At 44.0% G+C, this 16,516-nt stretch overlaps 1 protein-coding gene, 1 non-coding gene and 1 pseudogene across 2 annotated transcripts in view; all 3 read right to left on the minus strand.

Moving 5' to 3' along the window:
- Nucleotides 1-16,516, minus strand: part of LOC149369943 (uncharacterized) — a 140,674-nt gene that overhangs the window by 84,465 nt on the left and 39,693 nt on the right. The window lies entirely within an intron of this gene.
- On the minus strand, nt 5,045-5,984 carry LOC149369947 (uncharacterized; annotated as a pseudogene).
- TRNAK-CUU (transfer RNA lysine (anticodon CUU)) lies at nt 14,500-14,572 on the minus strand. The gene has a single exon. It is a non-coding gene; the product is annotated as a tRNA-Lys (tRNA).

The following is a 16,516-nucleotide window of genomic DNA, read 5'->3' on the forward strand; positions in this document are numbered from 1 at the left end:
GACCAGAAACCGCGCGCGCGTGTTGTCCGTCGCGAAGGGTGGGCCGTCTCCCAATGCCGCGTTGGAAATCCATAAAACCTTGTCCGAGGCGAATTTCTATATGTATTATTGCATCCTACAACACAGCAATGTGTCCTGCTGTTGTTATGCGCCATTTTGAGCTCGGGAAGGAGGCGCACAACTGCTTCAGGACGGCGCGTGGAACACAGCGAGAGTTGTGAGGCTGCCCCCGCCTTCCTGACAGGGACGCGCGCGCCGCCGGCAGTGGCGCGCGCGTCGCGCGGGAGTTAGATGCGCAGGGTGCCTTAGAAATCTTCCAGTGTATAAAAAAAAATGCGTTCATACACTTTTTCCCATTCAAAAATGGTTTTCCAGGGAATTGTTGTCTGTGAAATGACTGAGAACGAGAGACGGCAAGCCTGGATAACTTCTGTGCGCAAGCTGAAGTAGGCGGTTTTCTCTTGCTAAATTGGTTTGGTATGTTGCGCGTGTATATTATTTCTGACGAATTTTCATTGTAACTCACTAAGCATGCAGTGTTTAGTCGTAGAGCTCACGCTAACGAAACTATTTTTTTTTTCCTGTAAAGCCCTCCGCCGGTAACGCAAACAAATATTTTGGAGTCTGACATCAACAGATGCGTTAGGCAGACGCGTGTGAGGCAAGGTCAGTGATCGCCTCATCGTTCCTTTGTGTGACGACCGGCTCAATTTCGAAGTTATTTTGCTAGATGTAAAAAATGTCTCAAAGTAAAAGTAGTAAAGATATTAGCTTGCACATGAGTGAGCATTTTAATATAAGCGATGGCTCTGCAAATAAATTGTTTTGGGAATGCACGTGCGCTGCAATTGGCATTAAATTAAATGTACCAACGACTGCGCACTGACTGACCAAACTATAGCATTTTTTTCTGTTAGCCGTAAGCGAGCAGCTGGTAAGCACATTTCGCGCGTATTTTCGTTTTTCTTTACAGCCTCGAATATTTTCATTTTACGTCCAAATAAACACATACTCGTTCTTATTCAGCGAAAAACGTAAAAAAATTCCAACTATTTGGCCAAAAAAGTTGCGTACATCGAACTGCTCAGCTACCCAACAAAATTAAGTATTTTGCGAAAATGTCCCTGCCATAAAAAAAAAGGTATTAAGCTCGAATTCCACGTCTTAAATGAACTTGCCATTTACTTGCGACACACATTTCGGCGCAACGGTGACGGCGGTTTCGTCAACAATCTGCTCCACGAAGTGGACCTGATGCACTGTCAGTTCTCTTTATTTATTTTTTTTCAGGTTCGGCGCAGAAAAAAAATATCGTTGACCACTCTTTCTTGGAACCTGCACCTGAGAGGGTACTGTCGCGATAGAAAAAAATGCGAACAGCGCGGCGCCTAATTCGAACACAAGTACGCTACAGACATGAATTCCAATTTCGCAGTGCGTAGGCAACATGCTGTTCACATTATTTTCTATCGCCCTTGTACATTTTCCTAATCCTCTTAATATCGTCAGCGTTCTAGCACGAAGGAAAACGCAAGCGTCAGCGCAAACAGATTTCCAGGCAGTCCAACACGTGCAAGGCATGTGCGGAACTAGTTTTTTTTTTCAAGAGAGAGGGCGTTACGCGCGACTTCTCAATGGTATGGGTGACAGGTCTGTCCGGTCGATTGTGGGGAGTCGCGGGAGACGGTGCTATGGTGCTTTTCACTCGCGCTTGCAACGCCCCTCTGCAAAGCTGTGGTTCCCTCGGTACCCTCGGCGTGCCTTTCGGAGCGAAAGAAAGGGGGAAAGTGACATGGACCTGGACTACCCACCCTCCAGCTATCTGCTGAGCACCGCCGAAGGCGGCAATGTGTCGCTTTTCTGCTGTTCTGGGGAGGGGTTTCGAGGGTCCGCTTTTTCACCGCCTCAGCAACGCCATCTCTCGCTCAGTAGGGTAAGGAACATTTTGCCGTGAGTGGTGGCTATATTCTAGGCACTATATTGTAGCTGACCGTGGACAGAGCGGCGACTCATTTATTACGCAAATAAAGGATGTCTTGCTTCCCCGTGACGGCCTGTCTCAGAACTGGCATCTGAATATCGGCCGGCAGGGGAGGTTGGATTATGAAGGGAAGAAAAAGTTAAGGAGAAAAGAAACAGATCAACGCGCATAGTATCAAGAACTATTTGCAGAAGATTTTTTACAAACTGTTCAGCTTGGCATAACAGTCGGAGTAGAATGGCGAGCTTGGTCAGCACACCACGGAGACTCGGCGGCGCGGAAAAGGCGATGGGTAAAAGATTTGCGTGTAGCTGTGGAGTTTTTCTCGTCTGCATTGTAAACGTTTTGCTGGCAACTCTAGATAGATGAATTTCCAAATATTTTGTATTTTTTCTCTGACAATTATACTAGAGCGTTTTAATCTGCATCCCTGTGCCGCAAGGAGCGAGGTGTTATTTACGCTCCTGGACAAGAAATGGCCGTATGCTGCAGCGGTTTTGCAGACGTTTGTTGTCTGGCATTACCGCAAACAATGCAGGTTTCCCAGTCCTTCAGAACGACATAGTTTTGGGGAACAGCGCCCAAAGAAGGAACGTACACCACACCACCGGCGTGATGGTTTGAGTATTCATCACGTTTGCGAAGGGGCTTAGTTCGATGCCCAAGCGCTTGTTGTACGTTCGGGGCTCTATAATCTATCAATGTTCCTAAAAACTATGATTTCGATCGCAACCAACTCGCTGGACTTGTAATCCACTTATTTAGACCCAGTCAGGAAGGTTCAGTTCGCAAGGAAGGTTCGAAGTCCACCCAAGATAGAAAGCGCGTATATGCATGTATTAGTACATTCAAATCATAGCAAAGTTGAAGGTAATTTATAGCACTGTACTTTAATTCACCTAAGTTAAACACCGCTATGTAATAGCAGTCTAACTTGATTGAAGCCTCAATCATACAAAGCTTAGTATCTTGTTGTGCGGTGTGTTTCACCATCTTAATAAACCAATAATATCATGTTTGACGCAGAGTTAATTATTTAAGTTCGGAAATATATGGCACAAGCATCCCATATATGAGGTAGGATATGTTCCATATCTGCGAGATTCTTTCCATATAAGGATTTGAAGGTCCCCATATAAAGAAAGAGCATCTATATAAGGACGCAAATACGACTATATATAGCAGTATATGGTACTATATAAGGTACCTTATGGCCGTATCTGCCCGTATTTGTGGTCTTATACGCCCATATTTAGCAATATATGGCGGCATATCAGGTTTCCCATGGTCATATCTGGCCGTATATACGACCATATATGGACCTATTTAACTGTATATGATCCCATATATGAGTATATACAGCCATATATAAAATATATCTGGGCCATATCTGCCATTTTCGTAAGGGGAGCCGTGATCGTTTGCGAGAAATGGCGATGCGTCGTTCGAGACACAGCGGGAGGAGAGCGGGCGCTTCGAAAGCATTTCTATGCAGTGAGACATCCAGTGATTTTACTGTAAGACGCCACTGAAAGCCCCCTAGCGCCAGCCCTTAGCACCGCAAGCGGGCCGCGCATTGCAGCTTCACGCTGCCACTTCACGCACGGCCGAGGCATGCACGCGCGATTTTCCGCTAGTGTGTGCGTCGCGTACAGCTTATTATGCGGCGAAGGCATGGCCAAGGGAATCATACTACTTTAGAGCGGACATTTACTCGACGTTACAGCTCACAGGGACGCTCAACCATAACATAGACAAAAAAAAAAAACAAGAAAGGAAAGCAGTGAAGTCCCGTATTTCAAGGCAGCCTCTACTTTTTTTTTAATTTTCTTAATTTTTTAGCCCGTCAGACTGAGCAGCGGCAGCTCACTTAGGCAAAGTCAGCTCGAACGTATCGTATTCCAGCGCTCCCAACCGCGTTTGGAATGGTTTGGTTTGGGCTTTGGGGTTTTACGTCCCAAAGCGACTCAGGGGTACAAGCTAGGCAAATTTGCTAGGCAAGCTAGGCGAATTTGCTAAGCGTTAATGATAAACACAGATACCAGCTTTGTAAATGTTTGATTCGTGGCAAACTACAGCACAATAATTATCTTATTAATCTTGCTGAGTTGGAAATAAAAGAGCCATCGGGTTATAATACGCGAAATCCCTTATACTGGAAACTACAGCATTATCGAATTATGCAACAAAATCTGTAAAATATCTGGTACCAACTCTTCTCAACAATTTTCTTCAAGGAAATATTGACATTCTTAACATTCACCTCAAACATTTAAAACAATTTTTTTCCTTCATGATATTTCACGACACTATTTTTGTTATGTCCTTTATTAGTTTTATATCTTAAGCAATGTGCAGCTGTACCATACTTTTTTGTCCTTATGGCTATTTTCAATGCTCAGCGAATAAGAGTCTAACCGTTTTTTCCTTTGTTAAATGTTGTGCTAGACATTTTTTATGTGCCTTCATTGCTTCAGGTCATAATATGCTGTGCTACTCAAGCTCCTTCCGTACCCAAAATTTCTTCATTGTGTACATTGTCGACTTGGGCGTAGCACTGCATTTTGTGTTTGCTCCTAACCGAAAATTTGTTTTCTTTTGCGCAGATACTTGAATCTATTGTACATTTGTAACTATTGTTTTCATTATTCCTTATTACTTGGTTCTGATCGGTGTTCGGTCTGTGTTCACTGCTGTTTTGCCTTTGAGGGGATAAGGCCTTAGTCAAGCTGCGTACGCAGCTTTTTGCCTTATCTCCTGCATTATATTTGATGGAAAGACCAATCAACAAAGCAAAACAAAACAAATCTATTACTGTGGCACAAGCTGCGTGGCCGTTGATGAGAAAAATTATATAAAGGATTGCACCTCTGCTCTTGTAAAAACCAGTTCCCCAAAAGTAAAACATGCGTCGGCCGGGAATCGAATCCGGGTCACCCGCGTGGTAGGCGAGTATTCTACCACTGAACCACCGACTTCTTTTTTTCTTTATTGCCGACCAGACAGGAAAATCAAACATAACACATTAAAAGGTGCTATCTGAACAAAGACAGCACTCGTAGGTTAAAACCATTTCAGGGCAACAAGTTCATTCAGCAGAGCATACCATTCGGGTTTGTTGGCATGTTCCTTATACACATCTCTCAGGTAAGCAATACTCTCAACAAAATACTCCCTAGCAGGTCGCACATTTTCATCTGCTTGATGGACACCTATCCATGTCTTCCATACACCATGCAGTACTAACAGCATGAACAGATCATACGGTGCACCATCTTCGTTGACAACTGGCAAAAAACGGATGCCATACGGCGTTACTGGAAGGTCTTTCTTTAACGTCCTTTGCAGGATGTCCCACAGAAAGACCGCATCCCAACAGTCCAAGAACATATGGTCTACAGTTTCAGGCTTCCGGCATATCATACAGTTTGTGGACCATGGGATATATCCCTTCCTCTTCCAACCATGGTTTCACGGGGAGTGTGCAACTATGTAAGTGGAAAAAGAAAGTTTTCACCGATGGTCGCACGGCCATCTTCTTAAACCTTTTAAGAACATCCCCACCCTGACCGTCACCACTCATTGTTCGATAAATTGGCACTGCTAACATCATATCTGAGAGGTCCATATACAGCCGCCTACGTTTTACCCCACTAAGGTACTGCATCGAGAAACGCGCTTTCAGTATTTGAAAAGCTCCAACGACTTCACGCAGATACCCATGCACACCTCCTCGATGAAAACCGCGCGCACACACCAGAAATTCGGGTAAAAAGTTTTGCAGCCGCACCTGCATCACTGTCCTCAAAAAGGGATCATTTTGGTCACGCAGGAACATGAATCTCGAGACAACTTGCCTTAAGAACAAATGCACAAGACCCAACCCCCCGTTCTGCACTGAGCGAAACAAGTTTGTGCGGCTCGTGCGCTCCCAGGTTGATCCCCACACAAACGCAGCTAACACTCTGTGCAGCTTCTGAACACACATTCACGTCATAAACATCGCCTGCAGCACGTACCATACTTTCGCGACAATGAAAAGGTTACACACTGTTGCGCGAGCAAAAATGGAAAAATCCCTGCCACCCCATTTTGTTGTTTTCAAACGGACCTGCTCGGTTTCTTCTTGCCAATACTGTGTCGTGTCCTTGTAGTACTGAACTGGCACGCCTAGGTATTTTGTTGGCGTGTCTGAGCACTAAACATTTTCAAATAAGGAAGGTGTGTCTTCCCACGCACCCTGCCAGAAACCACTGAACCACCGACGCCGACGTTCAGTTGGCGTACTGCCCATCTATTTATAGCCTAGTTGGTTGCGCAAGTTTCCCTCTTTGTAGGTCATTTAACCGGCAGGCTGGCGTCTCCTCTGCGGAGAGGAACTGTCGTTACAGAGCGAGTAGTGAGCGACCACGCCACCAATATAGGCCACCAGATTAGACCAACAGTTGGGTAATCTTATGACATTATACGGCGTGCTGGTCACTCAACTTTTGTGGGACGCTTTAATAATAAAAATTATCGGTGGCACTCTAGCAACTTACGCGCGATTAATGAGAAAACGCTCAAATTTTGTTGATATGCTAGTCCAATTCAACTCTAATTCCAATTCAATTATATATTCCAATTCTATGCTGATTCTATTCTATTCCTTTGCAGGTAGCGACGCTGTAGATACTATAGTAGGATACAACTTAAAAAAGAACAGCTGCTCGTATGGTACTGGAGGGCGCTACAGCACGAGAGAAACAAGCCTGACTTGAGAGGAACGCACATTTTTTATTTATTTATTTATTTTTTATTTTACCCTCAGGGCAAAGCATTACAGAGGGGAGTGCGTAATACATAACACTGAAAATACAAACAACAGCAGAGAAAAAGAAATTGTCAAAACATAGATAGAATAAGTGATAAACAATATATCATTCAACAGAAGCGGTAACAGCAGTTCGAAACAATACAGGGTCAGGAATTGTGGCGACTCAAGAAGGAAGGTGGTTCCAGTCATATGACGTGTGAGGAATAAAAGAATCCTTGAATGTTTTAGTTTTGTATGTAGAAATGCCTACCTTATGTATGTGATCTGTGCGGCCTGAAATATATGAAGGGGGAAGAATTAACTCGCAGCGAATGGACTCATGATGAAATACTTTGTGAAAAAGACACAAGCGTGCAATTTTGCGTCGTGATGCAAGTGAAGTTAGGCCCAATGTAGTTTTCATAGCCGTTACGCTTGACGTACACCGGAAGTCAGAGAGAATAAAGCGCACCGATTTGTGTTGTACCATTTCCAGTTGGTCGCTCAAACTTTTAACACCAGGGTCCCAGACTGATGAGGCATATTCTAGTTGTGAACGTACGAATGTGGTATAGAGTAGAAGTTTGATGTTAGTTCGCGCTGCGTGAAAGTTACGTCTCACATATCCCAGCATTCGATTAGCTTTGTTATTGATGTGCTCAATGTGCGCATGCCAGCTAAGGTTAGACGTAATATGAATTCCGAGGTACTTATATTTTGTAACTGAATCAAGTAGCACACCATTAATATACGGGAAGATCACTATTAACACGAGAAATGCGCATACGTTTGCACTTTTCAGCATTCAAAGTCATATTCCAAGTTTTGCACCATGTTGAGATAGTGTTAAGGTCAGATTGAATCATGTGCTTGTCGTTATCATTTGTTATTTCCCGAAAGAGGACGCAGTCATCGGCAAAAAGATGTACAGAAGAAGAAAGATCGCTGGGTAAGTCGTTGATGAATATAAGAAAAAGCAGAGGACCCAAGACGGTGCCTTGGGGAACCCCGGAAAGAACAGGGTGAACGGCGTAATTAACATTATTGACGGCAACAAATTGCTTTCGGTGAGTAAGGAAAACTTCGAGCCATTTTAAAATGTTAGTGTCTAAACCTACCATGCGCAGTTTTAGTAACAAAAGATGATGGGAAACCTTATAAAATGCCTTCGCGAAATCTAGGAAGATGCAGTCGGTGATTGAGTGACGGTCTAAAATTGAGTGAAGTTTGTGTGTGAATAAGAGTAGCTGTGTTTCGCATGAGTAGGACTTCCTAAAACCGTGCTGAGAAGGATGAAAAAACGAGTTTGATTCAAGGAAAGTGACAATATGTGAAAAGAGTATGGGCTCTAAGATTTTACATGGGATGCTGGTAATAGATATGGGCCGGTAGTTAAGAGGCGAGTGTTTATTGCCAGATTTATACACAGGGACCACGTTACCAATCTTCCAATCAGCCGGTAGTTCACCTTTCTCCAATGATTGCTGAAATATTTTAGTTAAGGCGAGCGATGAATACAATTTCGTACTTTTCAGGAACTTTGTAGTAATGCAGTCAACACCAGCACTGGAGGATATCTTAAGGTTGTCAATTATTTTAACTATACCATGAGGATGAATGACCACAGGGTACATTGGGAGGAAGTTGTTATGATCCATTTGGGGGAAATCCGCAGTTAGACCACTTGAAAAAAAGCTCGAAAACACATCATTCAGTACATTTGCACAGTCAGTATCTGATATAGGTTCGTCACTTGAATTTGTTAGAATTCAAGTGACGAACTTGAATAACGAGCGCTAACTTGCAGCTGAAAGAATGGGACTGGAATTCACGAGCTCGAGGAATCAAACGCGCATGCCCAGCTATCCTCTTATTTGAGGAGGTGGCTAGATTTCAAGGCCTAAACTGAAATAAGGTGATTTGGATGCTAAAAAGACAGTCAAAGGAGAATGAAAAAAAAAAAACAGGAAGCAGCTGCCCCATCTTCAAAACGCAACACCGAAGAGATTACTCAGCATTTAGCAGCAGATTTTTTCCTTAACAAATCAACCGTTGTCTCACTGACGCACTTATCGCTTCCCAATTTATGAATGAATGACGCCTCAAGACGCGCCTGTGCCAGCTGCCCTTTACAGCGGCCAATAACAACTTCAGTTTTTCCGAAAAGTGGATAACAATGGCAGCCTAAACAATGCTTAGGCAGGTTAGCTGTGCCAGTTAGAATGGGGGGGGGGGGGGGCTCTGGTGAAACTATGCTCCCCCTAATGGAGAACCCTACGCACGCCTATGGCTGGTAACACTGGGCCGCGGTCCACGGCGTCTTGTATGACTCCGCTGGCCGATTACAAAAGTAAATAAATTCAGCTTTTTAATGTTTCACTCCATTCCAATCCAGGTGGCAATATTCTACAGAGTTCATAATTTTTTCTGATGTTTAGCTCTCTGTTTAGGTAACGTGACATGTTTTAACAATGGACTACATGACGCAGGGCAACAGAGGTAACAGCTGTCTCACAACAACTTAACAAATCCACTAGCCCACTTTTTAAATCTATACGTGGCGACGTAACGGAACCTTTACGCCTAAGATTGCTGTAAAAGGTGATGCGCATCGCTCGCAGCTGATGCTCCTGTCGCCACTCGTCGCGATCGCTCAACATCGGGTCGCTGTCAGTCCGCGTTTCGATGTGGGCGAAACGCAAAAGGTGCCCGTGTGATGAGCGATGTCAGTGCACATTAGAGAAGATGTGAAAGAACTCGCATATCTGGCTGATACGCTTTTCTAGCGCATGGTTTGACGGCGTGTTGGTCGTGATGTCGTTATAAAACCACCTTTATTTCTGAAATAAACCATTGTTGGAAGTTAGCGTCGTGTGTTGTCCGTCTTTCTGTGTCCTCGTCTCTTTGCGCTACGTTTTTCACCTTACATTTGAGATCCCCATGTGGTCGAAATTGTTCCGGAGCCTTCCACTACGGAACCACTTTCTCTCTTTTTTTTTTCGCTCCCACCTTCCTTCCGTCCCTTACGGCGCGGTTCGGGTGTCCGCGATTTCGGTAAATAGGCAGTGACAGCTGTTGCCATAATATAATTGCATGCGGCCGCCGCGGTGGCTGAGTGGTTATGCCGCTCGGCCGGTGACCCGAAAGACACGGGTTCGATCCCGGCCGCGGCGGTCGAATTTCGATCGAGGCAAAACTCTAGAGACCCGCGTACTGTGCCATGTGAGTGCATGTTAAAGAACCCCAGGTGGTCGAAGTTCACCAAGCCCTTCACTACGGCGTCCCTCATAGCCTGAGTCGCTTTGGGACCCCTACAGGCAACAAACCATCTTGCAGTGTTGCAAATTCTAGATAACTGCATTATAGCGAAGCTAAAAAAAATTATTCATTTTTATACTGGCTGCATTATAGCTCACATGTGATGTAGAAAGTGTTGCTACTTTCTTGGATCTCTATAAAACTGGTCGTTAAAGGGTTGAGATTTTGTGCGTTTAGATGACTTGGACACGTAGAAGATTTGAGAACACTGAAGCGAGGCGTTTCGTCGGCGCTTGGAAGCGTGAATCACATATCAATGCGTTGTGTAGGTGGCGCCTGGAAGTGGAGAAGACGCACAAAATTCCGTCGATGACTGCATGAGCTTTCTCACAGCTTCCTCGTTCCGGAAACTCCTGCCGTCTTGAGCAGCCGTAACATGGTTTTCAACCACAGCTTCACAGCCAATTCTCTTCAACCCGTAAACCCTTCTACCTCAGCCGCCACTCTTCGCGTTTAATGTGTATGACAGGCAAGAGTTGTTTTTCTGCACGCATGGACAGCACATTTTTACTCGGCAGTGTGAGACAATCCTTGCGGCCATTCCTGGGGCGTGTGCCTCAGGCTTGTTAATTCGCCTGAATGAAGTTACCCAGTCTTCACTTCCCCCGAGGAGGCGCGCAGACTCTCAGCGATACTTTAATTCCCAGTAATCGCTCCATACTTCATTCGACCGTAGTATCGATTAGGGAGATGGTGGAAATTGGACGATAACATCATCATCAGCATCAGCCTGACTACACCCACTGCAGGGCAAAAGCCTCTCTCTCTCATGTCTCTCCAATGAACCCTGTCCTTTGTAAGTGTCCGCTACTGTATCCCCGCAAACTTCTCAATCTCATCCGCCCACCTAACTTTCTGCCGTCCCCTGCTACGTTTGCTTTCTCTTGGAATCCACGCCGTTACCCTTAAGGAACAGCGGTTATCTTGCCTTCTCATTACATGCCCTGCCCAAGCCCATTTCTTCATCTTGATTTCAACTAAGATGTCATTAACCCGCGTTTGTTCCCTCACCCACTCCGCCCTCTTCCGATCTCTTAGCGTTACACCTATCATTTTCCTTTCCCTAGTTAGCTGCGTTGTTCTTAACTTAACCTGGACGATAACGCTGTCTGGCTAAGGTATTTAAATACTAATACAGAAAGAGCGTCCACTTAAAGTGGAGGAAAAGGACTAGGAAACTAGCTGGTAAGTATAATGAAAACAAAAAGAGCTTTAAACTACAGGCAAAAAACGCAGAAGGTAAGAAATGCATTATTCCAACGTATTTGCATGCATTATTTCAGCGAGTTTATCGTAGAGCGAAAACCACCGGTTGCCCTGATCACTGGGTTGTGTATCGTGCCATAACATCTGAGTATCGAAAAGCCTTAAGAAACGCCAAGCAGGTTTTTTCCAGAGTACGCTTCCGTTTTTGTTGATTGATAATGCCAAAAAATTTTGGAACATCATTTCTGGTCCCAAGCATAAAGCAATAGCTCTGAACGATAGAAGCGGCGCAGCCATTCCTTCATCAGTGTGCCCTCAAGTGCTAAATGACGCCTTCACTGACGAAGACAAGTCCCCTTGTCGAAACGTTGGCTCAAGCAACCTGAGGTTTTCCCCTCCCTTGTTCATTTTTGTGATCTCCAAGGACCATCTACCACACCCTCTCTCTACCATGGCCTTCTCTAATACTTTTTTAGAGCAATTATCTGTTTCTCTGCCCTCTTTTCAGCCTGTGCAGAATCCATTAATGGACCCAATAGTGTTTGACAGTCTTGGTATAGAAAGTCTAATTAATAATCTCAAAATTTCTTCGTCTTCGGGAATCGACGACATAAATTCTAAATGTTTAAAGAATTCAAGTGTTTATTCTTCCATGTACTTGTGTGCACTGTTTTTGCAATCTTTGAATTCAGGACAGCTACCCGGGGTCTGGAAGGTGGGTAAGGTGGTACCAATATTCAAGTCTGGTGATGCTCATTGTGCTCTTAATTACATGATGTAAAAAATAGCGCACAGGGAACACACGGGACGGAAAGTAAACGACGCAGACAAGCGCTTGTCTGCGTCGTTTACTTTCCGTCCCGTGTGTTCCCTGTGCGCTATTTTTTACATCATGAACGTTATCCAACTTGCCCAACTTTCCGCTTTGCTCTTAATTACAGACCCATATCATTAACGAGTGTCCCGTGTAAACTGTTTGAACATGTCATTTATTCTAATCTGGTTAAATTTCTAGAAAATCATTCGTTTTTTTTCCCTCTTCAGTATGTCTTTCGTCAATCATTTTCTTGTGTAACGCAACTCATTTCCTTCACCCATGATTTATTTGATGCATTAGACAAGGGATTTTTCATTGACTGCGTATTTTTAAATTTTCAGAAAGTATTTGATCTTGTTAATCACCAATTACTTTGTTTTAAGCTCGGTAAACTAAACATCGACCCAAACATTCTTTCATGGATCGAGAGTTTTTTGCGTAACAGAACTCAAATCGTCACTGCAAATAACGCTGATTCCTCACCATGCTCTGTTACCTCCGGCGTGCCTCAAGGTTCCGTGCTCGGGCAGCTATTGTTTCTAATATACATTAACGATCTACCAATTTCTATTAACTTCACAATCAGGCTTTTCGCAGATGATTGCGTTATTTATCGAGTAATCAAATCCGCTTCAGACTCATCCTTACTTCCAAGTGACCTAAATAAGGTATCTAGTTGGTGTAATAGTTGGCTCATGAGACTGAATACTAACAAGTATAAGGTCATGCGTATTTCACACCGGTCTGCTAACGAAAATCTTATTCCCTACAATATATCAGGTTCTCTCCTTGAGCAAGTCACCACATATTAATAATTAGGGGTTCATATAACTGCTAACCTTTCATGGCAGGCACATGTTGATTATATTGTTAACAATGCTAACCGCTTGCTTGGCTACTTGCGTCGTAATTTTTCCATGGCTCCATCTTCTTTAAAACTGCTACTCTATAAAACCTAAGATCGAAATTAGAATATGTGTGCTCTGTGTGGGACCCGGGACTTGAAACTCTTACTAATCAGTTAGAGTCAGTACAGAATCGTAGCGCCCGATTTATTTTGTCTAACTTGTCCCGCACTGCTAGTGTAACTGCAATGAAAAATACTTTGAACCTTCCTAGCCTTTCCCTTCGTAGAAAACTCGCGCGAATACAAACTTTTCACAAGATTTTCTACCACAATCAAAAGCTAAAACGGGATCTTCTATCTGAACCATCGTTCATATCACCTCGCACGGATCATCGTCACAAGGTACACATTCCATACTGCCGAAGCAATGCATATTTTAACTCGTTTATACCCAAGACGGTGAGCGATTGGAACCACCTGCCCACCTTGGTTGCCGACATTTCTGAAACCTGTTTATGCCGCGGAAAACTGTGTGTTTGACTAGGCTGTTTTCTTGCGTAATCTGATTTGAATTTTGTTCAAGCTTACGTTTTATCATTCCTTGCTGTATTACATTACATTTTCCATTTACTTTTTGTTTTCATTTTGCTGCATTGTTTTTACTTTTTTATCCACTCCCTTCTGTAACGTCCCACTGGGGCCCTGAAGGTATTGTAATAAATAAATAAATAAATAAATAAATAAATAAATAAATAAATAAATAAATAAATAAATAAATAAATAAATAAATAAATAAATAAATAAATAAATAAATAAATAAATAAATAAATTGGAAAAGGAAAATTAGGCAGATAAAGTTCTATAAGGTCCAGCGCCCTACTCTCTGAAGCAAGCAGAGAGTGTCTTGGAACGCGAAGCTACAAAAGGAAATTTAAGCAAGACGACGACACATGTGCAATGTGTTGTAAATCTGTAGAAAAAATTGGACACCTAATTCTAGAAAGCGCCAATATCCACTCGGATATCGATGCAGACTCATCCACTTTCCTGGAGGCCCTAGGATTAATGGATAATATAGGTAAAGTGAATATGCTGCTGAAAAAGCGATTGGAAGATTGGCGGCTCAAAAGCAGAGTTGTGACATAAGGTTGGGGGTGAAGGATGAAAAATTATATTTATAGAGAATGGCGAATTCATATACTGATTTATTCCACCGTTAAAGACATACGTATACAAAAATGCCAAGCATGGAGGCAACTTCCACAACCCCGTTTCAAAGGAAAGCCTCCTAACTTCCGTCCGTCCGTCTGTCCAGGATGACAGGACGGGGCAAATCTCCCCGCTGGAGACAAATACAGGGGTATTTGATCAGACGTATCACGATGATGGCGACCCCGTATGCTACGACAGCGAATTCCACGCAAAAGCACTGAACTGTAAGACCACGAGAGCACAGAGTTCATTTTGCGGTGGTCGAGAATAACGCGTCACTAAAAAATCAAACTTTGTCCAAAACGTTAAAATAAGAAAACTTGCGCCCAACGTGGGGCTCGAACCCACGACCCTGAGATTAAGAGTCTCATGCTCTACCGACTGAGCTAGCCGGGCGACACGTTCTACGCTCCCAAAATAAGTACGCAAAGAGCGGGAGCAGTGCTGCCAACCTGCAGATCCGCTTCTCCCCCAATTTGCAACAAAAAATTCCCTAGATTTCCTTAGATGCGAAAAATAGTGTTCAGTTGTCAAAAAAAAAATAAATGTATATTTCCGCGCAGTTCAGTAGCAAGTTTTATCATGCAGCTACCCTTTTCCCAAACTTTGGTAAGCAAATTAGCTGTAGATTTGAAATGGACCTAAAGTCAACGTCTAAATGAAGCTACAAGATAAGCCGTGGTGCTCTTTGAAAATTGCAAATTAAAGGCTCTATGTCATGTATGGGTTTTTTATTTCACTGTACTCAAGATATTAGTAAACATGCATTGGCATGTGGAATTAATTGAATTTTTTTCCCTCATGCTGTTTCGTTTCGATTTCAGCCGAAGCATACCTCGTACAGAGTGGCTGGAGATCGCTTGAGGAGTGTACGGAAAGTGCGATATAAAAGCTGCTTGTTCATCTGCTGCAACTCTTGAGGGTGGCTGACGTAAAACAGTCTCAGTCAAGTAAAACAATGAAGCAGTGATTCTTACTGCTTTTTTATGCCTTATATGACCTCAACTCTGTTCTTCGCGATGGAACTGGGAATTATGGTTATGGTTTTGGGGGGTCTAACGTCTCAAAGCGACTCAGGCTATGAGGGATGGAATAGTGAAGGGCTCCGGAAATTTCGACCTCCTTCCTTAGCGTGCGCTCACTTCGCAAAGAATTTCGCCTCCATCGAAATTCGACCCCAAGGCCAGGATCGAAGCCGCGTCTTTGGGTCAGCAGCCGAGCACCATAAACACTGAGCCACCGCGGTGGCGGAACTGGGAACTGTTCCCCTAGTTAGAGTAGATAATATTTCCAACACGGCGCTCCTTTCTAAAAAAAATGGCACCATTGTTCTTTCCTAGTTACCAAAATAAACATGCAGATATGCTTACTAAATAGGAATTTCACGTCCTGCAGCGTGAGGAAGAGGCGCGCGTGTTGACGGAAGGCCGTGACACGCCAGATCCCAGCAGCGGGTGCCACTGGCCACGTCAGGGACCATACACGCACGACTACATCCGTGTAAAGGCTGGTTCACACGCATGCAAGCGACTGAAAATTGGGCAGCGCAGCGTGGAGAAAAATGTCAAACTTTTTAGAACATTGCAGCTCTGATTGCTGGAACCGCCGCGATGGCTGTAAACAGCTTTTGCGCCGGAGCAACAGAGCAGTTTCACGTGTGTGAAACAGGCTTTACTCGAGCGCGCGATGGTGTTGTGCGGGCCTCCGTCAGTTGTAGAGAAAAAACAACGAAAAGCTTGCACTGTGTTCCCAATTTCTGTTCCCAATTTGTTTGGGAGGCCGCTATAATTACAACCGGAGGAACGTGCGCCTTGGGTCAGAAGTTCAAAGCTCAAAACTTTCGTGCTATGTTGTATGGCTCATTGCATGAATATATCTCTTGAAGTTGAACTCGTCACTTTTCCACCGTACCGCTTATAAATATGAAGGCTCTGCGTGAACCGGCGTCGCTGCACTTACTCGTTTCTTCACAAAAGGGGGTGACCCAAGTGCCTGACTTGGGGAATTGTGTATGAACGTAGAAGTGAATATATGTATTCACAGTTCAAACGCTGTGACTGCATATCGAAATGAGACAGTGCCGCTTAAATGCGCATTGCCTGCAATTCTAAGCATACATACGCGTACAAATGCGATCGAAAGAAACGGGAGTAACGCGGAGCGTACGCGCTCAGCTGTTCGCATTTCTTTTCACCGCGCTTTTACTTCGATGGTGGCAAAAAGACGCTATAGAGCTGTCCGTGATGCATTCTAGGACGAGTACGTCGATCATGTAAGAGTGCGATCAAAAGAAATATGAACAGCGGAGCGCGCAGGCGCCGCGTTATTCCTGCTTCTTTC

Source organism: Amblyomma mixtum, chromosome 1, assembly GCF_055824585.1.
Source record: "Amblyomma mixtum isolate Tamu chromosome 1, ASM5582458v1, whole genome shotgun sequence".
Classification (NCBI taxonomy): domain Eukaryota; kingdom Metazoa; phylum Arthropoda; class Arachnida; order Ixodida; family Ixodidae; genus Amblyomma; species Amblyomma mixtum.